The 27,636-nt window shown below is 37.7% G+C and overlaps 1 protein-coding gene across 6 annotated transcripts in view; it reads left to right on the top strand.

The window, feature by feature from the left end:
• The window catches only part of LOC306856851 (septin-9-like), a 79,002-nt gene that overhangs the window by 37,462 nt on the left and 13,904 nt on the right, over positions 1–27,636 (top strand). Inside the window, exon 1 of one of the 6 annotated variants that reach the window (XM_079396357.1) lies at positions 17,974–18,043. The exons of the other annotated variants lie outside the window; for them this stretch is intronic. The gene's annotated coding sequence lies outside the window, so the exon portion shown is untranslated. Of the gene's footprint in view, positions 1–17,973; positions 18,044–27,636 lie in introns of those variants that run through there. 6 annotated transcript variants of the gene reach the window in all.

The raw sequence follows: 27,636 nt of genomic DNA, 5'->3' as shown, positions 1-27,636 counted from the left end.
CATTTTTAACTTGTATTGCATTAAGATACAGCAACGAGAGGAGAGTCGCCCACAGTAACGAAGTAAAAGTACAGTTTTTTCTCTAAAAATATACTTGAGTAAGAGTAAAAGCACCCATTTTAAAATATACTCAAAGTATTAGTTACCCAAAAAATGTACTCAAGTAAATGTAACTCGTTACTACCCACCTCTGATTGACAGTATTGTCTACTTGATAAAGAAGTCATTTTTTTTAGTTTTAACAAAAATAAACATGGACATAAACGTGCCTGTAGTTGAAGAAACACCCATTTCCTGGAGGAAACATTACAGAAAAGCTCTTTTGCTTTGTTGGCTTTATCAGGAAGTGATCTAAAGTGGAGTTCATATTCTTATACAAACACACACTCGTGCACATTCACACAAGCTTCCTTCCTTGAGCCATCAGCTGTGACTGGTTGACCTTGCTCTATTTCCTTTGGACTCAGCATGGTAAACGGTGCAGAACTGCTCCTGGCATTTGTAGGAGGCTTTTAAATTTGCTCACAGGCGTGTTGAAACTATGGCGATTGTTTGCAACAATCGAGCTGGGGACAGGAAGTGAGAAAGTGTCACAGTTAGGTCATCACTGTCATGCTGCTCTTTGGCACAGAGGCTGAGATGAATAGACAGCTGTTAAAGTGTTGCCAAAGACCTTCCTGCTTCTTAAGAGGTGCTTTAACGATTCAGACATTGTTCAGACGCATTTACCTCCATTTTTACTTAAGAGTGACCTCCATCCTGACTTCAGGAAGTAGTCTGGGCATATCCATGTGTTTTATAAGACCAAAGCACTTTAAATGGCATGCTAATAGTGTGAAGGGTTTTAACGACATTAACTATTAAAGGGATTGTTCGCCCAAAATTCTGTCATCATTTACTCATTCACATGTCATTCCAAATCTGTATGACTTTTTCTTCTGGGGAACTGACCACTATCCATAAATCTGCTGACACATCTAAGTAGTAGAGACCTGCTTATTGTGGCAGAAACCTCTGTCTATGAACCTTTTAAGTCTTTTTAAATGGGATTTTAATCCAAAAACAAGACCAGAATTTGAGGCTGAGTAAACTCTTAATTGAGTTTTGTGGTCATTTTCTTTGGCACTTGATTTTAAATGTTTATCTTAAATTATTATTTTTTTATTTTTTTTGCTTTAGAAACTTGTTTACTTATGGGAAGTGCATACCTCACAAATGATAATGAAGTACAGTATGTACTAAGCCAGTGCGTGGCTGTCGGGAAATATAGTACCATAAAATTGTGTCTTGATGCCGCATCAAAGAACCGTCACAAGCCATAACTCATAGAGGGTTGTGGACAATATTAACCCTGACGACTGTGACATAATATTGTCTATGTGCTCTGATTTAGGACATACAAATCCTAAATCCTTGGACAGATACTGTATAACTGAGATTCAAAATTGATGTAATCGAGTCTGTTTTCCCATACCAACAAAATAGCAAAAATAACAACCTAGGATTATTGGAAATGTGTGCCTTTTCCTACTCCAAAAACATACCAGTTTCGAGCTGAAATGAACACTAGAGGCAGCAAAACATCAACAACTTTTTCTTTTCTTTCTTTTCACACATATTATATTAGCAGATTATCAATTACTAAAATCTTATTTTGTGTGGTTTGTTGCACAATACTGTTATAACCTTAAAGGGCCCCTATTATGGATTTTTGAAAATTACCTTTCATGCAGTGTGTAACACCACTCTAAGTGAAAGAAAACATTCTGCAAAGTTTTAAATCTGAAAGTGCACCGTGTATAAAGTTATTGGCCACTTACACACTGCAAGTTTCAGGAGTGACAACTGTATTTAAATGCGGGAGTGTGTCCCGTAAATTATCGTTCCGTGTGTGTACGGAACAGCAGTCACTCTCGCATTTGTAACCATAGCAACATTTTTGCCATCTTGCGGGAGTGTATAAGAATTTAGTCCTTTGGTATCTGCCATTGTTTGGCTAAAGACTCTTTTTGTCGTCGATTTTAACTAAACTACCGCTGATAGACATGCTGTGTTTTGTTTATGCTCGGGAGGCTGCTATATAGAGCGCTGTGTTGTACTCTTGCAGTGTTGTACTCATATTTACAAGCGCTTTTTGGCATATTGTTTGGTCTTAGCTGATAAAGCTAGGCACTTTATGGAGTTAATAAAGTAGTCTGTTGCGGAAATGAGATGATTTTGGAGGGTTATAATACATAAAGCATTTGGGTGTTTTAGTGCTTTTGTGCTTGTCCTTGTTTTTTTCTTGTTCAGTTCAGTTCCGTACACACTGCATAGAATTCCTGTAGTAAATGCGGTTGTCACTACTATAGTTTAGTGAATTATGTGCGTACACAATGCAATTAAGGAGTCAAAGGTGAACTGACAACGTAATTTAGCTGCAGTGTGAACGTGGCCATTGTCTCTCAAAAGAAAGAGTCGACTCTGATTCATTTAAAAGAGTTGTTTTTAAAATGAATCCCAAACCGTTTCATGTTGACATCAACATGAAACATTAGCATATTGCCCACCCACTTATTGCTCGCACAGACCTGGGGAAACTTGATTTTCACGTTGGTCTGAATGAAAATGCATATTCATTGTTTGCCACTTTTGGAGCATTAAAAATAGCAGTTTCTACGGTGGCTGAGAGAGCTCAACGCGCTGCAAATCTATAAAACACCTGCAAATAAAGAAAACAACTTCCTCAATTTGACAACACACATGCTGCAAATGCTCACAACACAACCAAAGAAATGCACTGCAAATAGAAAAAAAAGCCTGCAAATTAAGAAAAAAATTTCGTCAATTTGACAACGCACATGCTGCAAATGGTTGTTTTGAGCAATTGCAGTGTGTTTCTTTATTTGTTTGTGTTGTGAGCATTTGCACCACCTGCTGTCAAACTGATGAAGATGTTTTCTTGATTTGTTGGTGCTTTGTCAATTTGCATGTGTTTTCTGAAGTTGCAGCGCGTTGAGCTCTCTCAGCCACCATAGGTTTCCCTGGTAACGCTGTGCACAAAGCAGCACTGTGCTCAAAAATGCTGCATTATCAGGCATTACAGATATGATGAAATGGAAATGAAATCAACCAATCGGACCAATCACTGCAGATTAGCATCACGCAAAGGAGGGGTTTGGAAAAATGAATCATGGAACAAATCGTTTGGGAGTCATTTGAAAGTGTTTTTTGACCTTGCATGTCAACCTGTTGATGGGGACTCCCAAAACCAAAATATGAACCTTTCATAACCCATAATAGGGGCACTTTAAAACACTTTGACCATTGTGCATGATTTGTAAACTCATACATTTTAACATTTTTATCGCATAACCAGCTCCATACGTATGGCATTTCTAACATAATAAAATTGCTCGGTATCTCATCTCGTACAGCATTGTATGAGTCACAATAAAAGAGCTCAACGCATCTTAGAAGTATACTAAAGTTTGCTTCAGCAAATCTTTACTCATGTTTGCATTTGTTATTACTAGGTTTAGTGTAGGCCCTTTGTTTTTTCAAACGTAAACAGAACATTTTATCAGTTAAAAGAGTTCAAATGATTCAAAGCTCCAAATGATAGTAGAGTCAGCGCTGAAGCATGTTACTTGACCCGGTGACTTTTTATGAATGGCAGTGAGAATTTTATATTGCTAGTGCTGTCATTAAAATTTGCAACGGTTGTGATGTAATTGTATAATAGGCTGTAGTCTGACACACTACATGTCTGCTGTTATAGTACTGTTTTTAGTTTCGATTCACTGTTAGTGCTAGTTGCGCTGCTCTTGGTTTGAGCCGCTTTAATTTGCATTTGGGAATGCAACATTCATCATTAGAAATTAGGGCTGCACGATATTGGAAAAAAATTACATTGCCATATTTTTTTCCCAACGATATATATTGCGATATTGAGAGCCATCAATCCAGGCTAAAGTCAATAATTACCATTCCATGATATTAATAATTTCACTAATAAGCAAGCTTCATTACAAGTGACAAAAAGGTCACTTAATATTTTATTCCAAAATTAGAACATTTCTGTAAACACAAAAGCAGAACAAATTTTTAAATAAAACAGCAGCTTTACACCAACCCCCCTGATTGGTTTACAACAATATAACTTAATAAATATATTTTTTATAAAACAACTTAAGCATTTTGGTTCACAATCTTTATGTGAGAAATATGTGCGGGATGGTATAACATACCGCCTGTCAAGCGTTCGGATCATTTTCTTAAATCCCTCTTTGGCGACGGTATTTAATAGCAACATATCTTTAGCGATATGAAACGTTATTGCGTCTGTTATTTCTTTCTGTCGTTGAGAGCCTTTCTGGTAAAGTGTCACACTGGCAAAGGCATCACAAATATTTGTTTGTTTTGGTTGACATCCAGATTTGACTTTGTATTCGTCGTAAAGAGCTTTGTGGTGCCGTTTTAAGTGATCAGACAAATTGGTGGTGTTTCCTTGTTTTGTGGCCACAACTTTGACACTCCGTGCAAAGTACCTCATTTTGGTCAACATCCTCCTTTTTGTAGCCGAAATAGTCCCAAATAGATGATTTCGGATCCTCTTCGTCGCGCATTTTTAGCAGTGAATGTTGGCTGTGAGCGTGAGCGGTGAGCAGTGGTCAAGTCGAATAAGTTGTATTTTTTTTTCTAAAAGATCATGTGAGACTGAAAACTGGAGTAATGATGAAGAAAATTCTGCTTTGCATCACAGGAATAACATTACATTTTATAATATATTGAAAACTTTTTAAAATAATATTTCACAAAATTGCTTTGTTTTACTTTATTTTGATCAAATAAAGTCAGCCTTGATGAGCAGAAGATATCTATTTCAAAATCATTAATAATTGTAATGTTTTCAAACTTTTGGCAGGTACAACTCTTTAATAATAACAATTCTATATACTTTACTGTAATATATTGGGGGAAGTCGTGGCCTAATGGTTAGAGAGTCGGACTCGTAATCGAAAGGTTGCGAGTTCGAGCCCCCGGCCGGCAGGGATTGTAGGTGGGGGGAGGGAATGTCCAGCGCTCTCTCCACCCTCAATACCACGACTGAGGTGCCCTTGAGCAAGGCACCGAACCCCCAATTGCCGCAGCATGGCTGCCCACTGCTCCGGGTGTGTGTTCACGGTGTGTGTGTGTGTGTGTGTGTGTGTGCATTTGTTCACTACTCACTGCTGTGTGTGTGCACTTGGATGGGTTAAACGCAGAGCACCAATTTCGAGTATGGGTCACCATACTTGACAATACGTCACGACTTTACTTTACTTTTTTATTATAATATATTATATTGTTATCATGATTATTAAATGCTGCTTTTTATTTTTTACAGGACAATAGGATGTATTATTACAATATAAGATATATATTTTAATGTGCTAAAATATAGAAGAAAAGACACGTTAACTGCAAAAGAATTCAGAATTAATGTGAAGAATTAGGTGAGAAACCATTAGGAACCATTTAGTCTCCAGCACCATCATTTTCCAGAACTGCAACCTTCCTGGAGTTTCCAGAAGGGAATGTGTCAGGTTCTCAGAGACTTTGCTTGGACAAAAAAAATCTTTAAAATGGCCCTCACTTAATAAGAATAACATGCTGAAGTGTTGTGAAACACATGAAGACTGATTTTGTATAGGCTTTATGGACAGATAAGTTGTGAGTGACTCTTGAAGAACCAGCATCACATCCTTTTGTAGGACTGTGTAAACGTAATACAAGTAATATTAATATGTAATTTAAAGCAATTGTTTAATTTAGCTCAAAGGGAATAATTTATGATTTTATAAGGATTTGAACAGAATCAGTGTTACGGCGATTCACTGAACGAGCCGTATACCAAACTCTGCACTGGATATTAAAATACAAAATATAGTGAAAACACTATTAAACAGCATTGTAACTAGATCGGCAGATTAAGACATTAACTTGTGAGCAGAAAACACAAGATACTTCTCTTTTCAATATAAATCAGATTTTATTTATATAAGACATAAACTAATCTAACACATGAACACAAGCATTCACACAGTCACACGTTGAAGAAAGAGAGAAAGTGAGGAAAGGATGAGTTTAAGAGAATGAAAATGTGAAATCCCAAGTTTACAGCAATATGTTCAATTGCATAGACCTGAACAACCATCAATCACTTATTTAACCCTCGCTTTGAGTTTCTCAATGAGGCTAACATTTATGTTAACTGCACCTGATTCAGTTAGAATCTGGAGGTGTACTGTAACGGGGTTGTGTCGTCGTTGCAGACAGGGGGTTCCCCGAAGTGTCTGATTGGTTGAGAGTTCAGTAGTCTTTGAAGTGAGGTCTTGGGCGTTGGCTGAGGATGCGGAGTTGGTCTGGTCGAAGTTTGAAGCGAGTGCAGTCGGAGCTGGACTTTGGAGCAAACTTACATTAGAACACGAAACTCCACGGAAAGAAAAGAAACTAAAGTAAAAGAATAAAAATAAAAGGATGTAACGAGACTAGGTTGGCTTTCTTTCCATCGCGGTAGCAGCTGGCATGTGGGCCAGAGCACGCTCAAAGAGCAGCACGCGGTGGCAAAGTAAGTAAGAGAAATAAAATATGGTGTCCTGAGCTTTTAAACTCGGCTTTCAGACCGTCCCATCTGGATGTCTTGACCAATTAGATACTGTCCTTGCTTGGGAATTGCTTTGCTTCTCCACCAAATCATAAATCAACTTGTTATCTGTTCAGTCAGAGGTCTGAACTTTACAGGCTCTTGCAAAGTATACTTTTTGAGCATGATTTCTATAACAAGACTATGATGTATTTGACAAAGAATTGATTGGGAGAAACATTTAAAGCATGAATTTTCAAACTCATACATACTAAACATGAATACTACCCTTTAAGGCTTAAGCTATTCAGTACTTATTAAAAGCAAGACATACACAATGAGTGATTAAAACATGGATAGTCTATAATATGTGGCTTACAAACATAATATGGGTTCTGCATAGAAATGTCCTTTTAGGATGATTTTATGTGCATATGAAAAATAAAGTCTTTGTATAGTTCTATGGTGAACGGAGGCGTGTTCTTTAGAGAAAGGAATTCAAGTCTGTTTTGTCTTGTATGGGGGAAGACCTGCCCAAGAGAGTCTGTAGCTGGTGATTTCCTATCACAGGTTTACATGTGACGGCCATCTCTTTGAACATCAGTCTTGATTACTTGCAACAAATTTGACAGTCTCCTTCTTGAATTGGAATTATCAATAAGTGTTCTTTTGTCTCAATGTTGCAAGCTGTTTTGTGAAAGAGGTTTGCGGGTTAGGCTTTCTTCAGACTAGCTGGTGCTCGATTCTGGACAGATTTATTACATCCTGTTTCTTGGAGCCTCTCTGAATTCCAGCTCCTCAGGTTTCAATGTTCTGATCGCCTCCTTCACTTTGTCTGATTCAGTCTCTGATATCTTACAACTGTTTGAAGAATTTATCTTTCAGAATCTGGCAGTAAGTTTTGGGAGCTTATTTTAGTTCATCTCCTATCCTGAAAAGTCTGTTTTGCAGGACTGATTAAAAATGAGCTCCTAAAACTTACTGCCATATTCTGGAAGATAAATTCTTCAAACAGTGGCACAAGTGGATGTGATGCTGGTCCTTCAAGAGTCACTCGATCTCAACTTATCTGTCCATAAAGCCTATATATATATTTTTTTTTTAAATCAGTCTTCATGTATTTCACAACACTTCAACATGTTATTCTTATTAAGTGAGGGCCATTTTAAAGAATTTGTCCAAGCAAAGTCTCTGAGAACCTGACACATTCCACTTCTGCAAACTCCAGGAAGGTTCTGGAAAATGATGGTGCTGGAGACTAAATGGTTCCTAATGGTTTCTCACCAAATTCTTCACAATAATTCTTAATTCTTTTGCAGTTAACGTGTCTTTTCTTCTCCACCTGTTTTTTCTGACCGTGCTGACCCAATGAGCATTTAGCTGCCCAATGGTCATGCCTTAACTTTGCTAATTCTATTATTGCATTAGTATTGCATCCTTCTCATGGGCATTTAATAATTTTTTTACTTTTATTCTTGTTCAGTCTCATTTTATCTGTAAAAGAAAACCTGCCTAATAATTCTGCATATCTGAAATAAGTAGTTTTTGACTTTCAGCCTTCATGGACAATTATATATCACTTATAAATGATTAAATACAAAATCAATAGTAGTTAAGATTGATGTGGTTTGGAATTAGTAAAATGTTCTTGGAAAAAAATATGACCAGAATATCAACTTACCTAATAATTCTACACAAACTGTATACACCTAGGATGCATCGAGGGTGAGTAAATCACAGGCTAACTTAAATTTTTAGATGAACTAACCCTTTAAGTACACTAGATGACCATGCAACTTTTCAAGAAGGGCTGAAAGAGTGAGTTCCTGAGAGGAGTGGAATGCTAGGAGCGCTCTTAATTTAACTGTTTGGCACATGCATTCTCCTCAAGAGAGCCCTGCGAATGTCAGTGATGCGATGATCTAGAAATTTCCTGCCTTTTTTCCTGCCTTTTTTGTTGTTTCTTTTTTCTTGTGTGAGAATTTACCGAGGATACTGAGAAACAAAAGAGAACAAGAAAGGGTGATCTGGAGGTTAGCACTGCTCATTGATGCAGCAGTTAATATCATGGTTTGTCAAGCGATCACAGTATCTGACCACATCTGTGCTTTCAGGCCTCTGTGTGTCACATTTTCAGCTGCTTCTCTTCTGCTCTTTGGCCAGAGACGAGTAGATTGAAAATGAAAAGTTGCTTATTATATGTTAGGATTCTTGAACCGTTCGTATTGATCTAATTTTGAGGCTTCACCACATCAGCAAACTTTCCACTAGTCAGACACACTCACTCACTCACTCACTCTCTCTCTCTCTCTCTCTCTCTCTCTCTCTCTCTCTCTCTCTCTCTCTCTCTCTCACACACACACACACACACAGTGTGTTGGATGTTTGAGTTGGCTTTGCTCGGTAGTTATTACTCAGTCCAGAACTATTCCTGTGAATAGTCCCATTTTGTGATAAATTTTTGCGTCTCTCTAAAAAAGGTACTGCCAGCTACATCCACATCGTTCATTTAAACCAACATTAGGCTTAGCCTGGATCCAGATATTAAAGAATAAGTGAAAGAAAATGGAAATGGAGAACCACTTACATGTGAGAGGAAGTAATAAATGCAGGATGTGGTTTTGATGGCTATTATAGGAATTCAGCAGAAATGTGACGGCACACAGAGTCGTGAGCTACGTTATCAAAGTACCTCTGACTTGCTCGCTTTCTCTTTCTCTTTCTCTTTCTCTCTCTCTCTCTCTCTCTCTCTCTCTCTCTCTCTCTCTCTCTCTCTCTCTGCAGCTGCTTTGAGGACCAGTAGGAGTCACTGTTCTACACAAGTCTTACCTTTTTCCGTCAGGTGAAGATATTATTTGACAAACCTGTTTTTGAGATCAGATCTCTGTAATATATGATTCACAGTGGTCTATGGCCACACTGAACTACTTAAATACAAGTAGCTTTTTTCTTTTTACATCTATTACAGTTTTAATGTACATTATGATGCTGTGCAATCATTCAGCCTCATTCTTCTTTATTCAAACACATCTGCTTGTGATGTAGCTTTGGTTCTTGAGCAGTGGTTGAGGACCACTGAAGACAGGCTTGTGACATCACAATACAATAAACAATAAATATGTCTTTGTTTAGGACTGAAAATGTTTCCAGAACTCTGTTTCATGTTGGTTTAAGGAAAATAATAATAGGTACCATTTTGGTACGGTCTGTGGTCTTCGTAAGTCAAAAATCAAGAAGTAACCACTGTGGTAGACTTGTTGTGGTAGAAATTAAAATTTTGACATTCCTTTAACTCCCCCCACGTGTGTGTCCCTCAGGACCATGACACACACACACCGCCCCATGAGGCGCCTGCGCGCTTCATTTGAAATGAACTTTACTGTGGCGGCTTTGAAATGCCAATAGCTAGAGTTTATTTTTCTTTGGTCGCCTTTCCCCCGGTTTCACTCAAACAGTAGGAGTTTACATAGTTTTGATACATGCTGAATCTCTGAGTATGTGTATCTGGATGTTTTCTCTTCGGTCAGCAGTTCTATATTAACTCTTTGATTTGAAGCTTCACTTTGTTTTTTTCTCCCACAGAAAGGGTTGATGCTAAGGTCACTTACTCAGTAGTTTTTGCCTTGGCTTAGATCAGTGGTTTTAAACTGGTTTTGTTTCAGGACCTAGATTTAACAGTAGGAATTAAGTGATGACCCAAATTATTAATAATGAACGTTTTTAAAACATTGAAATGTTTTTATTTTATTTTATTTTATTTTCATAACCCATACAGATCCAACCTGCCATTTCTGCTCGCAATGTATCAGTTGAGAACCAATGGCCTAAAATAGATCTCCGGTCCTGTCCGAGGGAGACTGTTTGAAATGAAAAGCAGTCTAGATGGAGCAGTTTTCTTGTTCACACGTGTCCTCAGGCTCTCTGTGCTGGAGAGAACAAAAGAGCTGGTGTGTGGTGCGGAAGCAAGTGGTGGTTTCTCATCTGCATGAAGCATGCTGCAGTGCTGGACACATGGTGACAAACAAGCCTTTGACTGCGTCTGACTCTGTTTTCTCTAACGGCCTCCTCACCATGACTCTACATTCCCAACAGCTCTGGAAAACAGGGCGGCAGCTGCCCACTGAGGTTTGCTGCTTAATCAGTGTTTCCCATGTAAAAGGTTAAAAAAAAAAAAGATCACCTGGATTTTTGTGCTCTTTTAATGCAATTTGGCATGTTGGTATGTAAATTTTAGGTTGTTTATGTACCATTTGTCAGACTGTCATGAAGTTTATCACAATATATCAGATTCAGTCTCTTCAGGATTTTCGTTGACACTGTGTTGGCTGTCATATCCTCTCTGTGTTAAAGCTAAAGTAAGTGTAAGTGTGTGTGTTTAAAGTTCTAGAAACAACTCTAAGCCATGCGTAGGTTCATTGTCCTGAAAAAATGTAAAGCATGACTCTTTAGTCAGGTCGTGATGTATTTATTTATTTTTTTAATAAAAAAACAAGTATCAGGAACAAATATTGATGTTTTTTACTACGATATGTAAGTTGCAATAATTACAAAGTTTCACTAATTTAATTTAACTCTGTGAGCAAATTTAGTCAAAATTATATAACGATAAATGATAAATGATGAACGACTTGGGCCTTGTGGTTTTGACTGGGGATGAGCATGTACAGCTGGCTCCCCGGCTTTTGTGTCTGGGTCAGAGACCCTCTGTGCCAGCTGTACCCCTCACACCCAGGGCCAGACGGACACGCTGGCATGGGTTGTGACAGCCGCTTGTGGCCATATCGTGTGTCTCTTGGCATCCAGCAGGAATAATGATGTCTGTTCTTATCTGGCTGTCTGCATGTTCTTCAGGGGATAAACTCAATCACAGCAGTGTGAGCCAAGATGTTGACCGGACAAATTAGCACTGGATCCAAGGATGGGGGTCACTGTGCAGTCAGAGGGCTGAGTAGACAGGCGGTTGTAAAGTGATACTGCTGCTGTTTTGTTGTGAAGCATGTTGCGTGATCCGTTATCTGATATAGCTTTTTCTGCATATGTCATGATAATGGGCATTCTCTCAGTGGCCTGCTGTGACATGTCAGAATGCAGATTAATCTTTTTCTTTTGTTCTGAAATGAAAGAGTTGACTACTGCCTAGGGATGCACCTATATTACAATTTTAGCCAATTCGATAATGATTATTAATGTTATTGATAATGATGTTTAATCTTATTTTTATACATTACTGACACTCTATCCTGTTATTTGAATATCCTCGATACTGTTAAGTGCTTTGACACAATTTGTATTGTTAAAAGCGCTATATAAATAAAGGTGACTTGACATGCTCAAAGCATAAAATCTGTGGATGTATTGGCAGTAGCAAGTTTTGGTACTTGCTCTTGTCGCAGCAGCAGATCTATTTCGCCAAGACCAAACACATTAACATTGTCATGTACATTACCACCAAAGCTGGCGCCAGCGCAGCACTGAGGAGGGGGCGGCTGAGGCAACGAAAGGGGCGAAGACGTAGCACAAAGGAATGTGGCCCATTTACGTATTTGTCGGACTGTAAACAAACCTGCCCACTACTACTACAACTATTAGAATACTGGGTTTACACAGATAGTGTTTTGGTCAAAAGATGGGTCAGTGGATTTTCTAGAGACAAGGTCTAGAGACGTGTTTTTAGAAGCTGAGTTTCTTTGAACTTGAGCGCCGTGTTTTAGAATGATGTATTATGCGCAAGAAGCTGCTATAAAGACCTGAGATGAGTGCGGCATTCAAACGCCCATTCAAATACGTCCGTAGCTTTGAAATACAATGGAAAAGTACCGCAGTGTAATGAAAAATGCGTTCTGAGTGAATGCCCTTACTAAAACGTACTTAGCAAATACAGACAGCAGAGTATTGAATAAAACAAAATTGCATAGGTAACAAATTCGAAAATCTGACATCCAGGAAATAATGTCTTAGGCAGCAGTTTTGCCACGAATACAGACAAGTGATTACCACCACAACCACCAGAAATAATTGTCTGCTTTACAATGAAACACAAGCTTATTGCGACCGATTCCCTGACATAACGCATTCATTGCGACCCATTTAACAGATGCATCATTTTAAGTTAGAACAACTTGAACAGCAACAAACAATAACAATACAGCAAAATAATCAACTATGATCATCTAGCCCTCTACTAAACATAAAAAAATGATTTCATTATACCTTTAGCTTGCTCAGTAGTGCTGTATTCTTAATTGAACCACTTGCGTGGGAAGTTTGTGGCTTTTAAAATTAAAATGTGACATTGTGAAACGGACTGTCCTAAATTGTTGCTATAGTAGCATCATATTAATGCTAGAAATCCCTACTGTATTTAAAAAAACCACTATATTTCATATATTCAAATAAAATCTATTTTCACACTCATCTTGAGTGAGGGGGCATTTATGTATTTACACACTGTTTAATGCAGGACATGAATGCGTTTAACCTGCAGTAACAAATGCATAATTGTTTTGATATATTAAAAATAAAACATTGAATACTGATATTTGAAATGAAACATAAACTGATATTTGAAGTCACTGTAAATAAGTCATTGCAATTGAACCGAATCATTCAAACTGTTGATTCATTCAGGAATGAAACACTGTCATGTTGCTCACAGAAGCAAAACAGTGTTGTGGCTGTGTTTGGAATTATTTTTGTCGTTAAAATAGAGGAAAAACAGCTAAAATTGTCTAAACGTAAGTCTCTTAAAGGGCTCATCGGATGCCCATTTTACAGTTGATATGATTCTTTAGGGTCTTAAAGAAAAGTCTATAACATATTTTGGTTAAAATTTCTCAATGGTAGTGTACAAAACACCTTCTTTACCCTGTCAAAATCAGCTCTGTTTTCAGCAAGCCGTTTTTTAGTCCATGTTGCTTTAAATGCTAGTGAGCTCTGCTGACTCCGCCCCTCTCTTCCATGGAGTGACAAGCAGACCATATGTTTTTTTTTTTTTTGACACTATCAAAGATAAACAGATAAACATTAGAACATGAACATGAGAATATAAAGACATGTGAACATATTTTATTTTTTTTACAATAAAAAAAATAAATAAAATAACTAAAAAAGTAACCATATATATGTGTAGATTCTCTATTCGACCGCTCCAGATCACCATAATAATCAATGCTAAAGTACATTTCTATTTTGGCAAATACAAACAACGTGATTATTTTTCATGAGTCCAACATCCAGCCGCACAAGAAAACATGCAATCTAACGGAGACGTGATCAATAAAGGAAGCCGTCTTTCACTATAATAGAGAAAAAACATTTTACATTTAAGTAAGCTTAACCTTGTAGTCTATCTTATTCGTAAAACACACAAAATGACCAATAAAAAAGTTTCGAGCACCAAAAGCAGACCATATTAAATATGTTATCTTTAATTTAAAACATGCGTTTTCCTATATACACACACACGATTGTCCCATAAAGCAAAGGGCAAATAATTTTATCGTATTCCTCAGACGACTAAAATGGTTCACTGCAATAAAACATGCTAACACACAACATTTGAGATTAAACATGTAAGATTTCATGACATTTATGATGTCTACTGTACTCACAGTGATATAGTTATGCTGGCTACCTACAAGGACAGCTAGGGTTTATTACGTTAGCTAACAACAGTTGACTTAACCTTCCAGTGGCGACATTTTACAGTCTATGGTTTTCTCTCCATGGTGGTCATGGGGGTGGTCAACGGAGTTTCTTCTGAAGTCCATCACAACCTCCTTTGTCTTCTCCACATTGAGGGACAGATTGTTAGTGCCACACCATTCAGCCAGCTGTGCCACTTCCTCTCTGTATGTTTACATGCTCATGCACTACAAATCATCCTGCACGGTTCCCCAACCAGCTGCTTGACTCAAAATGTCTCTCTTTGCACATGTACAGTATCTGTGAAGCATTCGCATAGTTTGTATTTTTTATCTTTTATTTTTTAGTTTGTATAGGGTAAATGCTTCCACTGTATGTCCCCACATGTAGCGGAATGACAATAAAGCTCAACTTGAACTTGAACTTGAACATGAAATATGAAATTTAATCGTAAGCTTCGTGAACGGTTTTGGAGAATTTGATGTTTCCCCATACAAAGCGATAGGAGCTGTACTTGGATGCCCGAAAGGCGTTTCAAAGATGGCCGCCGAGTGACATGACTTGTCTTAAAGAGACTTTGGTGGTGTAAACGGAATGGGTCGGGTGACGTCTGGAGCTCTATAGACTGAATCATGCAGTGAAAGAACGCACTGTAAATGTGTACACACACTATTCTAGACTTCACGTAATGTACCCATGCACTTTGTAGGTGTGTTTCGAATGGTTTTTGCAAAATGCTCGATAATGTCAAATCGCACGTCATTAAAACAACAATTACGATGTTATTGCAGACAATATATAGTAGTCAACAAGTGGATCAAATCCTTTCATCAGAGTTGTCCTAAAACCAAAATGCGTTCTTGTCTTAGGACAACTTTGATTAACTTTTTTTGATCCACTTCAAATGTTGACTATTGTATATCGCACACCCCTAGACAACACAATAATAAACTGTTGTAAAAAAATTTACTTTGTTAAAGGCTATACACTAAAGAAATTGGTAGACGTGTGTACAGAGAATTTCTGTGTAAGACTAATACATGCTGGCTGTTTGACAGAAAAAACTTCCAGCAAAATGGAAGCAGAATACACAGTGCTGTTCTTATGATATCTAGTTTACTTGCTACTAAGAGACAAGTGCCAAATATCTTTTAAAGATTTCAGTAACCTGGCAAAGTTTTTGGTAAAACTCCTAAAGTGAATTTATCCTCATCCTGTAGCAGCCCTTTACCTTGCCTACAGTAATGCATATGACCTGCTTCCTCAGCACAGCTCACAGCAGACCCAATTATCAAATGCAGAGTGGTTTATGGTTTTCTGAGACCGTTTGACTTTATATAAAGCAATTGTACTCACTCTGTTTACTCTTGTGGTTTAAGTAGGAAGAAATCTAAATTAACCAGTGGGACCCTGACGTGAGTGAGTAATCCGTGCCAAATCATGAGCTAATAATGATCTGATTCCAAGCTCTTGTTTGTTTCATGTGGACTGGGGTTTCCCACTGCAACAAAGATGCAAATAAATAATTATTTGAGCAGATAATTTAGTTCACTTAAGATGGTTAATAATGTTCCAGTGAAGGAGAAGAATTTTGAACTAGAAGTTAAACCCAATTACTTAAGATAGTAAATCCTGATTGGAATTTGTTTACTAGCTATTCAGGAGTTCAGGTGACTTTGTATTGATAGTTGTTTCTCGATGTGCTCTGTGAGGTGTTTTGATCATAACACAGTCTCAGATGGGCTCATGTATTACATACTCTCACAGTCATGTAAACTGTGCACTTGTGACGACTGTAAAAGTGAAGCCTTAAGACAAATGGTTTGCATTAGTCTAGGAGAAGAATAAATCAGCCCTTCTTTCTCAGCACTGGGGAACAAAGATGGCGCAGCTCCATTGTTTATCTGCTGAAAGACCTCCTAGCAAGGGAACAAATGTCTCGCTCTCCCCTCCAACTTCTTTCTCTCCTTCTGACATCTGCATGCAGGGCTTTCCAGAAACTGAAAAGGGAACATGGTTGCATGTTCACAAGATCTCCTGCTTTCTTATGTTGGAGGAGAGGAGCAGATCTCGATGGGTTCCTACAAGTAGCATCTGTGAAAACTTTGGCAAATGAGTAGGTTTCTTTTTGTATTTGGGGAGAAAATGCTCAAACAATTAAGCAAATGCCTGTGTTGTTCTAGCCACAGGTTTGAGCGGTTTATCTAGTATACGGTCTCCTTTAAATACAGAGTTTGTTGCTTTCACAAGCACTTCATAAGAAAAGCAGAAAGGAGGCTTCCCGAAAAAGTGCAGAGATGCAGAGAGCGAAGGATTTGCGCTCCGAGAACGGGAACGCTGGCTCTTGGAATTGTTGTAAACCCAGCCAAACATCAGAATGGTTTATTTTCGCTCTGTGTTAATAAAAACTGATGTTGAAACTCGAGCCCCCCCCCCTGGTGGGCGAAAGAAGGGAAATGGCTTATTGTCAAGAGCCGCGGCCTGCAATTTATGATGCCCTACATCAGGAGTTGCCATGAATGCTGCCTGTTCAGTTTCATGGTACACGTTTGGAGTGACCACAATAATCTGGCATGTCTGATTCTATGAAATAAACAAGGTTATTATTACTCTTACTCATTTTCCCTCCAACATACAACTTGCAGCATGAGACTAGACATTAAATAGAAATGCACAGTAATTTTCCATTGGCTATTGAAAAGCAGACAGATGGACTCATCGATTAAGAGTGTAATCTAAGCCTCCCTGTACTGTCGATGGATTCTGTAAAAGTTAAGGTGTGGTTTTCTTTCTAAACTCTCAGTGAGGAATAATGTGAGATCTGCTTTTGATTTAGGGACACTGATCGAAAAGCATGTGTGTTTTAGCAGGGTTTGGATCAAGACTAAACAAAAAAAAAAAGATACAGTGGGGTTACAAAATGTATTTATAAATTATTATTAATTATTAGTGTTGGGATCTTGTGCAGGAAATTGGAAGCAAGAAACTTGATTAATGGCCTCAAATAGCGCACAATTTTTAAATCAGTTTCATGCTGGAAATTCTTTAGTTATGTGTTATAATTCATAAAAAAAGTTGTAGAATTGATTTGATTAGTTATGATGTGAATTTCATAAAATCCTAAAGTGTTTTTCATTTCAGTTGTTTATCAATATTGTTTAAGTAAATAATGTGAATATGTATAACATACACACGCGCACTAAAATGAGCTTATAAATCAGCTTATAAAAAAGCTTGTAAATCATACAGAATGAGTTTTGAGGACGTAAAAATGCAGACAGTTTTCTGTACGATAGAATGTATGGTTTGTACAGTATAAAAACCATTACACCTATGGAGAGTCCCCACAAAGATAGTAAACCAGACGTGTGTGTAAATAATATAATCTCTCTCAATTTCTCACTGAATAATTGAGATCCAACAAATTCTTGGAAGAATTGGAAGAACAAAAGCTCGGCTCAGGTAATTCAGAACCCATAAATCATTGGTGCTGGACAATCTAAACTCTTGCTCTGTTTTCTCTCAATTCAGGACTGGGGAGGGATAGACAGGCAGCCGCTTAGCTTTGTGTGTGTGTGTGTGTGCGCACTTTGTCAGGCAGATAGGCCTCCTGCTTTCTTTCTCTCTCTCTTTTTCCTCTGGCCATCTCTTTTCACTGAGTTCTCTGGAGTTACAGAGGGGTGTGGTGAGCTAGTGTCACATGCCACTGTGTAGGTGGAGTCAGAGAGAAGCACAGAGACTCCAGCTGAGGCACACACTGGAGGTTTAAGGCTGAGCAGGGACGAGCAGAGGGTAGGTCAACACACTTTCACTCTTTCTTCCTCTCTTTTTCCTATTCTTTCACTCGATATCTCCCATTGTGTTTGTGTATTGCTGCCTCTTGCTTCTTTACAAGCATTGACTACCATTGTAGAAAAGTTAACTTAAAAACAAGCTGGACTTTTGTGTGTGTATATGTTGGTGTGTCTGTAAATACATGTCTGTATAAGTATGATTTTTCCATGTTCACGTCTGAGACTCGCAGAGGGGCCGTGTTTGTCTGTTTTTGCCTGTTGCTTGTTTTTCATCCTTTATCCCTGTCTGCACCTTCTGTCTTGGCCTTGTAATTAAACGTGTGCAGGTTACAGGGCTGCATGAGACCCAGACACACTAGCCCGGTGTAATTTCACCTCCTCAAAGCCTAATTGTTCCTATAATTTTCCTGTGGGTAGGAGGGTTGTGTGCGTGTGTGTGTGTGTATGTGGGTGTGTATATGTGTGTGTGTGTGTGTGTGTGTGTGTATGTATGTATACACACACACACACATATATACATAGACATATATAAATGTTTTAAAATTCCTGTTAAGACATTACAGTAATGAGAAATTGGGTAAATTTGCTTAATTGACTCAAATAAATATGTAATAACAATGCAAAAAACTTAATCCTAAAAACAGGCTTCGTTTTCTTAAAAATATATTATACAATTTATACTCATTTATATGCCTGCCCACATCCTGCAGGGGACCAGGAGGAAATCCACACACTCTCTTCCCCTCCATCCTGGCCATGTCTGTTATTATCTGTTTGTTTGTGTGTGAAAAGCCCTCAGGTGTTTTTCTCATCCATTTACTTCAGCCCATTTCATTTGCTACCAATGACACTTTCACAGACTTGTCATCATTTGTTGAGGTGTTAGAAATATGATTCTGTTGTCAACAGGTTTGACATACAGCCATAGCTTGATATGAAATAAAGTCACTAACGCTAAAAATAAATAGTTTAGGCCAAGAATCATTAGCGCACACTGTATTGTAGGTGGCCATTTGGAGCATGTCAGAGTCTGTTAGATGTATTGAAAGCCAGAGGTGTTCACTGCTAACAAAGTGAAACCACTTCTGCTGTCTTTCCTACAGTACATTTCGTTCCTCGTTTGGGAGAATCTCCTCATTTTGATGAGTCATCTCAAACTCCTCGCTGCCCTTTCTCTATTTATACAGTCAACATACTCATACTCTCCCAAACCCAGAGCAGCAGACCTCTGAGGGTTTCAGCGCACTACCACTGAAAACTCCACAGGACTTTTAGAAGGATTCTTGTGGGATGGATATGTTTTCCATAATTGGCTTTGTTGGGAATATACAGGAAAGCAGAAACACACACATCATGAATATGTCTGCTAGCATTAAACCCTTTGGTCTTTGGCAGTAATGAAGCGTGGTCACCCTGTACCTTCTGTGGTGAGGAGAGCCACGGTGGTTAAGTGTCATAAATACCTGCCCAGCACATGAGGTTATCACAAACATGCTTTCATAGGCGCTGCTAGTGTCTGTCATCACACCTGTAAAGCCAGTACTGATTTGCAATGCAAAGCATTGCAGTGCCACGAGAGCTAAAATAGAGAGCAGACTACTCCGTACGCTTTGAGATGGTCCTCACTGCAGAACACAAGATCCAGGGGGCATGGTTGGATCTAGATCCAACTCCTCCCACCTTACATATACCTAAACCTACCTGTCTCCACCCCCTGATCCCTGAACCCACCCATCTCCACCCCTAAACCTACCATCTCCACCCCCTAGATGTGGATCCAACCCCACCCCCTGGATCTTTGTTCTGCAGTGAGGGGCTATTGTACGCTTTCAAAACGCTCTCGCGGATGTCAAACACTGATCGATCTGTGCTGCGCCACACCGCTTCTAGTCGAACACCTAGCGCTGCAGGCTTATTGGCTCACTGATGTTGATGAGATTAACCCCTTGGGTATTGAAATTTGGTACCGAACGGCGAGACGTTTTTTGATACTCCATGGGATCGAGCCTAAAAAGTATTGAACTCGATACCCAGCCCTAATTATGAGTGTGAATTATTTAAGTAGCTTTCAAGATAAATAATTAAAGTCACCTTAGATTATTTAAGCGCAAGTAAACATTCATGTTTTCTTGCTTTTCTGGTCTGTTCACGTTGAAGTATTGTCTGGCAGTTTTACTGTATTTGATCACATTGGTCATGAGACCTATTTCAAGGATCAACAACTCGAGAAGGTTTCTGAGCAGATTACTGAACTGATTACAACAGGAATGCTGAGAAATCGCTCGCGTTCTATCTCTCGTGATCTTCACTGATTTTCCCCATTGCAGAAGTGATGTCACTGTGCTGTATTAACTTTGCCTCGATTCCCAGATGTTGCGTTTCTTCTGGTTGTCGTCAAATCCGGTGCTTTCACCTTGAGGTCAGATCCATGATCCATCTTTCAAAGGTCATTCCGGTCATTCCACAGATACACTTTAACTCCTCAAGACTACCATTGGATCATGTGTTAAGAATGCCAGGGACAGATTTCCAGGGTTCCTATCACTCCAGCTATGCTGTATAGGTGGCTCATATCTGTTTAGCCAGAGGAACAGATTGCGGATGACTTCATTTCGACTAAAAGCTTGTTGGCAGAACATCTCCTCTTTGCGCGTTTTAATATTTTGGCAGTCAGGAACGTTAATACGCATACTATAACAATGTTAGGAGTTGGTGAGCTTGTTCATTTCAGTTTCTTCAATTGTAAAAGTGGATGAGCATACCATTTCAGAACGTTTCCTGTTCCATATGGTTTTTCACATAGTCCTTATCGTTCGCTCGCACTTCTGCTGTCCTTTGCCAGTTTGGGAGTACGATATCCCTCACTTCCAGACATTTTTCCATTGTGTGCATGGCACCATCTGCTTTTACAACCCCGAGCATCAGAGGTCATCCTCACCGGCCCAACACTCTGTGGTCTAACACTTTGTGTTTGTGTAGAGTTAACGTCAATTTCCCTTCTGCATTGAACTGCTCTCTGTGGGAGGCCACAGTTTGGTTATTCCCTCTCTCCTTTTGTCTCTCTCTCTCTCTCTTGCTCTCTCTCTCTCTCTCTCTCTCTCTCTCTCTCTCTCTCTCTCTCTCTCTCTCTCTCTCTCTCTCTCTCTCTCTCTCTCTCTCTCTCTCTCGTGTTCTCTTTCTGGAGTTGTTGATCTTCCCTCTCTGACCTTGCTTGAATCGTTCTGTAAGTCTCTAACCGGCTGGATCTTGCCTCCCTGTTTTTTTTTTTTTTTGTAGTTTTCCGGAGCTTAATCATAATCTTTCAGATAATTGTATGCATCTCGTTGTATATTGCATATTCCAGGCAGTACTTTAGTGTTTTTTTTTTTTTCTGGATACATTTACTTCTGAGAAGTAAAGGTTTTTTTTAGCAAAGTGATGGCTCCCCTGAGTAATGGCGTTTTTTTCCCCCCGCAATCTATGAAATGTTAATGGTACCATTTGACAAAAATATAGTGTAGAAGACAAGATATATGAATAATCTTGCCATTTTTTTTTTTCTTGGAATAATGTTGGGGAATGTGTAAGGAGAAGAACAGACATATTGAACGAGTTTGTGACTATTTTTCCAGAGCTCACAGGAAATGTCTTATCAGCTGTAGTCAAGTTATATCTTTTACATACTATATATGCATTTGTTATACAGGTCATGTCTGTCTGGTCATCTGGGGTTCCTCTTCAGTGATGGCTGCTTGATTCTGACAAATCATACAGGTGCTTCGATTAGAGCTAGAGGTGCACCACATATTTGTACTATATTGCTTTTCAACAAGTAGAATAAATAGTGTATAATTTTAGCTCAGGAGTTAACATGAAAATAATGATCGTATCAGTGTTGAACAGAATTTTCCCTACTAACAGACTTAATCCTCTTTGGCTAAATATAATCGGTTAGTCTTGATAGTTAGAAGACCACTCGTGCTTGTAAAGATGCCTTTCTTTACAGATGGCCCAAACAGGAAGTTGCTGCTAATTCATTAAATATGGTCTCACAGCTTGATCTGAGCACTGTGGACTCCGCTTAATCTGGGATGAGACTGTTTCTTTCTGCGTATGCTCTTGCAAATCCTCTGGGGCCGCTTTACAAGTGTCCCACCACGGACACAGTCCATGATTTGCAACCTTTACCTCAGGCTGGGAGGAATAAATCAGTCGTTCAGTCTGACTTCCTCTCTTCGTACTCTTTTTGCTGGCATCTATTTACAAAGCTATTGAATGCTTGGAGACTTGACAGCGTTAGAAGAAAGATGTTTTTTTGCCTGTAATTGAAAACAGAGAGCGATTAATACGTCCAACTCTCGAGTTTCTGATGGAAAGTTTTGTTTTTGTCCGTTGAGATCTTGGGATCTTGTTGGATTGTTTTTAACAAATCACTGTGTTATGCAAAAGGCTAATTTAAAAAATAACATGTAATGTAAACCGTAGTTGCATTTTCACTGTTGTTGATAATAGCTGCTTGTGTTGTTTGTAATGGCAGGAACTGCGATTTGGTTCTCATTACGTCAAAAATGTAAAATGCTGTTCTGATGATGGCTTGGAAACAGATTTGTTATTTGTAGGGATCCCATGTTGGTTAAAAACAAGTCTCGGGGTTCCAACATTCTCCAATCCAGGAAACGGCTATCAGCCACAGCATTGTGTGTTCACCTCTCCTCTCACCCTTACGTTGTTTTGCTCTGCGGGAGTTTCAGTGTTCAGTCGGCCCGTCTAACTGTTATCTCCTCAGGCATGGAGTCTGTTAGCAGTGGAGGCCCCCAAACCTGTCAGTCGACACCGTGTCTGTCATAGCAGTTCACTTAGTGATGACTCAGAGGAATGAGAGAGGATTGCATACATTTTCACTACGGCCTTTGATCTTGAGTTATTAAAGTGCCTTTTTGACATTTTTATGTGTTAATCTGAAAATGAGAAACATCATTTATTCACTGTCAGGTTGCTTTTCTTTAAAATACGAAAGAAATTGTCTGTGCGTGCAAAAAAAAGTTAAGTTTAGGTATTGGGTAGGTTTAAAAGATCTAAAATATGGTCATGCAGAATAATTAACTAATATGTGCTTTATAATTATTAATAAACAGCCAATATGCTAGTAATATGCTTGCTAATAAGCAACTAGTTAATAGTGAGAATAGGTCCTTAAAATAAAGTGTTACAGTCCTTAACATATATTTTTTAATTAAATAAATATCAGCCTGTTCCTCAGACTGAGCTTTATATGTCTATATAGATGACTTTTGTGTAATACACAAGTCTGATGCACTTTTTTTACTTTATGGTACTTTTGTGTCTTTTATGATGCTTGAAAATTCACATTAAAATTTATTAGAATTGCTTGTCATATGCAAGTCAAACCGGTTCTGATTTACATGTGTGTGAATGGTGACAAAATGTATATTTTTGAGTAAAACATTCCTTTAAATTACTGCAGCTGTTTGCACAGAGCCTACAAGTTAAGAAAGCCCATAGTGATAATACCCTTAATATTACAATTAAGAATTGAGGGGAGAATTAAGACTTTAGGGGTTTGTTGCAACCAGGAACTGAAGGTTAGTTTGTCTAATAAATTTCTTTTGGGACATGATCTACACAAGCAGGCTGTAATATTCCATCTTAGCCTTAATTTAATGAGTATTTTGCTCTCTTATAATGGGATTTTAATGTCTTCTTTATGAGGCCACTCTGATTGTGCGCAAGCACCTGTGTTCACAGCTCCTTTTACAGGCATGGATTTCCATTCTGTGTGACAGGCCATGGGGTCAGTTTATTTTTGAGTTGCACAATTTCACTCAGGAAAGACATCGCATGTGGTCCTGGATGAAGGGAAATCATAGATTCGTTGGTCAGCTTTTTTCCTCTGTTGTGACTCTGTCTGTTGTCAGGGAGTTTATACGCTTTCAGTATGTTTCATAGTGATGGCTGATGGGTTTATTCCATTAGATGCTGAAGCTGATCCAAGAACAGATGGGTACAAAAATGTGTCACAGACAAACATTTCTACAAAACAGTTCAGAAGAACTTCTAGTACATTGCCAAGAAATATTTGATAAACTGGCATGATAAGTTCTTCTCTGTATAGGGAAAAAATGAAGTGGAAAAAAGGTTTTGGTTGACTCAAGTGTGTTCAGTGAGGCAAAAACAACCCAATGTTTATGTTTGTTCAGGCTTTGTGCTGTTTGTAGATTCCTTCGTTAATACAGGTGAGCTTTCTAGAGACATCCAGCTATCGTAAAGCACTCTCCTTGATTGAGGGTATTAAGATGCCGGACATTACTGTGAGCCAAAGAGGATCTCCTCCAAATCACCCTTAGGGTAGCAAGTAAATGCTCTTGTCTAGAAGATCCCATTTGTAGATACTAGCTGCACAATGATCCAAATAAAATATCTCATCAACATATTTAAACATGGAACAAATAATTTGATTCTGCATCTTCATTCCATTGCAAAATACTTTTTTTGTTTTATTCAACAAGGTTGCATTAAATTGATCAAAAGAGACAGTAAAGACATTTATAATGTTAAAAAGATTTCTATTTTAATTAAATGCTGTTATTTTAAGCTTTCCATTTATCAAAGAATCCTGAAATAAAATGTATCTCCATCTTTGCAAAAATAGTGAGCAGTACTGTTTTTAAAGTTGCTAGATGTTTCTTGAGTGGCAAATAAGAATGTTTTCTGTAAAATCATGTGACACTGAAGACTGGAGTATTGATGCTGAAAACTTGTATTTTCCATCACAGAATTTAATTATATTTTAAAGATATTAAAACATAACATTTGTTTAATTCTATTTCAAATTATTTATTTATTTTATTGTTTTACTTTTTAATTTCACAATCTTACTGTCTTTATGGTAACACTTTAGAATAACAAACATATTCGCTATTAACTAAGAGGTTTCCCTCAATAAACTCCTAGTTTGTTGCTTATTAATAGTTAATAATGTAGTTGTTAAGTTTAGGTATTGGGTAGGTTTAAAAGATCTAAAATGTGGTCATGCAGAATACGGCATTAATATGTGCTTTATAATTACTAATAAACAGCCAATATGCTAGTAATATGCTTGCTAATAAGCAACTAGTTAATAGTGAGAATAGGTCCTTACTACTGTTACTGTCTTTACTATATTTTTGATCAAATAAATGCAACCTTGGTGGACATAAGAGCATTTTTTTTTTTTTTTTTTTTTCTTTTTTTTTTGAACAGTTTTTTAAAATGAAATGTATTCAGTACTAACATGTGAAATTTGCACATATATACATAATTTACACATATACACATTTAAAATGACGGATGTAAGGGCAGGATGTGTGTATCTATTTTTTGGTCCCACTTTATATTAAGTGGCCGTAGCTACTATGTACTTACATTTAAAATGAATGATTTGGTACAATGCAATTTTTGTGTACATGTTTTTACATTGTACTTATATTTTAAAAATACCTATATGTAATTACATCAGGTAATTAATTTCTATAATTACATTTGTAATTACACTGTTGGCCCATCCCTTACACCTTAACCCACCCTTAAACCTACTCATACCACCAAACCTCTCCCACCTCAATAGAAGCAGAAGTGTTTTGCAATACAATATGAACACAATAAGTACATTGTACTTATTTTTTTTATGTAAGTACATAGTAGTTAAGGCCACTTAATATAAAGTGGGACCTATTTTTTAATGTTTGTAGTTTCTGGTTTGAAGTTTTAGGAGGCGATGTGGAGCTGATTTCTCTGGCCCAGAACTTTTCTGTGGTGGAAATGTGCGAGAAGGCTTTAGATTGGGCTCCAGCACCCTGCTTGCATCTGCCAGGAACTGCTTTCTTTTTTCTTGAAGGCATGTTGTAGTGTATATTAGATCAATTCCTTTGAGTCAGGAATGGGTGTAAATACTGTTCTGGTACTGGAACTGTTTGTCCTTTGTTCCCATTAAGGGAGGTTTGTATATTGGACATTTATGCTTACTGACAATACAGTGGCTTTGGCCAAAGTCAGCATGGCACATTTTGATGCTGCTTTACTTCAGTTTAACTTCTGTTGGCAATGGTATAAAGAGGCTAGAGATGACCTTTTCATTGTAAAGTCTACCACCAAAGTGCTCTTTCAATCTCTGCATTCATCACTTTGTATTTACGCAGGAGGAGGATGTTGAGGCAAATGCCAAGAAGTGAAATGTAAAGGGGAAGGTGATTCCTGCCTTGACCTGACTGAATGTAGAGTAGGAGGGGATGCGAACGGATCTAAATGAACTGAGGGAAGTGGTCTGTTGGTCATTAGAGGTGGAAGCTAGGTGTGTCTCCTCACCAGCTGCAGTGTAACTGCAGTATAAACAGTGTAAGGGAAATATTCATACAGCCTCCTTCATAGGAAAAGTGTTGTAGCCACATGCCTGCCATCTGTTCTCAGAATACTTAATCAGAGCAGAAAGAGCTAGATCAGCTGTCTGAACACAGGAGGAGTCACTCCTCATTCAGGTAAGAGTGATGTTAGGAGCCCTTTTCCATGCTGGAAGGGTGTTTTAGTTGTTCCTCCTGTCATTACGGGTTTGTGTTTCCAGGCTATGCTAACAAAAGGAAGCTCAGAGTGCAATCCTGTCAGCATATATGTACATGGAGATATTTAGATATGTTATACTAAAGACACTGAATAGAACAATTTAGTGAGTGGTACCACATCAGTTATCTCAGAATATTAGTTTGTTTGTTTTTTTTTTTTTGTCCAAGTATCTCTTCATATTGGTTATTTAATTGTACTTGCTTATCTTTAATGTTATCTTTTAATGTTTTGCTCCAATGCTCCAATTCACTTGTAGAACTTAAAGACTTCGATTTTATTTTTAGTGTTTTATTTTAATAATTGTTTGTTTTTATGTATTTAGACATTCATTTATATAGACAAAATGGTACACAATATTAGGAGCTTATATTGGACAGGATTTATGCCATTTGTATCGTTCTTTACTGTATAATTATTTTGTTTATTTGTTTTGGCTACATATTTAAAGAGTAGCGTATTTATTTAGACAAAAGTTTGCCATTTTAATATCTGACAATTATAGAGTATTCAATTATAATATAATATTGTGCATTTTAGTTTTAGTGTTTTTAAACTATTTATTTATTTGTTTTATTTAGACTTTTAATTGGGTGCATGGACATTATATATGACAACATAGTGTATGATTTTAATATCCAGCATTTATTGGTTATTAGTCAGAATTTTAATATCTGTGACTCACTATCTTAGTTTTTAGTATTTTATTTAAAAAAATATTTATATCAATATTTAAATTTTTAGTGTGTTTAGTGTTAGTGCTATTCATATTTATTTGTTTTATTTTAGACGTTATTTTAGACCTTATTTGTAGAGGGGAAAAAACAGTATAACATTTTTATATCTGACATTTATTGGTATTGAACACAACTTTCATATCTGTGCATCAATGTTATAATCAAATGACTGTGCTATGTTGCTTTTCTGCTCTCTGTTTCATTAAAGACGGTTGTCCTTCTCTCTGTCATCACAGTCAAGGTGAGACATAAACATCTCTTTCTA

Source organism: Barbus barbus (assembly GCF_936440315.1).
Source record: "Barbus barbus genome assembly, chromosome: 3".
Lineage (NCBI taxonomy): Eukaryota > Metazoa > Chordata > Actinopteri > Cypriniformes > Cyprinidae > Barbus > Barbus barbus.
The sequence above is the reverse complement of the archived record's forward strand: the minus strand, read 5'-3'. Positions and strand labels throughout refer to the sequence as shown.